The sequence below is a fragment of the Acyrthosiphon pisum genome, unplaced genomic scaffold (assembly GCF_005508785.2).
Source record: "Acyrthosiphon pisum isolate AL4f unplaced genomic scaffold, pea_aphid_22Mar2018_4r6ur Scaffold_20799;HRSCAF=22169, whole genome shotgun sequence".
Classification (NCBI taxonomy): Eukaryota; Metazoa; Arthropoda; class Insecta; order Hemiptera; family Aphididae; genus Acyrthosiphon; species Acyrthosiphon pisum.
This window is the reverse complement of record NW_021770195.1, coordinates 87,766-88,831: the sequence shown is the minus strand read 5'-3', so window position 1 is coordinate 88,831 and position 1,066 is coordinate 87,766. Positions and strand designations below refer to the sequence as shown.

General features: G+C 31.9%; 1 pseudogene; it reads right to left on the bottom strand.

The window, feature by feature from the left end:
- LOC100569236 overlaps positions 1-527 on the bottom strand; it is an 826-nt pseudogene extending 299 nt beyond the window's left edge.
- Between the last annotated feature and the right edge of the window lie 539 nt (positions 528-1,066).

The following is a 1,066-nucleotide window of genomic DNA, read 5'->3' as shown; positions in this document are numbered from 1 at the left end:
TTAAGTCAGAAATTATCATTGTTCATTGTTCATTGTTGATATTGTTAAATTTATACACATTTAAAGCATTTATACATGATATATTGATTAGGTTAAAAAATATGGTAAGCGCCAAGCGGCAAACGACGAGAATTTCTTGAAACGTCATATAGACTACACATTTGGTCTAATCTATCAACGCCATATTTAGTTTGGTTGTAAAATGTAATCATCTCTGGTTTTTGTTGATCTCCTGTGTCTTGATCGATAGAAGCATCATCATGCATAGTAGATAGCAGTATAACTACTTTATTTTTTTTCGGGACATATGAAGTGATTGTGCAATCTTTTTGGAAACCAAATAATGACGAATTTATTTCCCTATTTTTTGAAATTGAAAATTCTTTTGGAATACATGTTTTATTTTTTCTTAAAGTCCCCACTACTGTCAATTGTTTTTCAGTTAGTAAATATTTTACCACCTGAAGTGAAGTGAACCAGTTATCCATGGTTATGTTCCTTTTAGTACCTTCCACTGGCTGAACCATTCCTTTGACAACACTTTCCGCACTATTATTCATTTTATAAGGACCATTTGGTTGTTGTCCGGCATAAACCTCCAAATTAAATGTATATGCATATTTTACGTCTACAAGAGCGAATATTTTTATTCCGTAACGGGCAGGTTTATTTGGAATGTATTGTCTGAACGAACATCTACCGCGGAAAGCAATTAATTGTTCATCTAATGTTAAATATTCACTCGGAATAAAATTATTTTGAAAATGTTGTACTAGAACTTCAAAAAGTTCCCTTATAGGAGCCAATTTATCAATTTCGCTTCTTTCCGAGCGGTTGGTAAAATCGTCAAAACGCAAATTTCTAACTAAAATTCTAAAACGTTGAACGTTCATAGTTAGATACACAGCCTTAAGTCCAGTTCCCTTGGAATCATCAAATACATTAAATATATTTTGTCTACTAGATTTAGAAACTACTACAAGAATTAAAATACCAATCAAAACTTTAATTTCAACATCATCAGTTTCCCTAGCATCTCGAGCACGTTCATAATTTTCCTTCACAA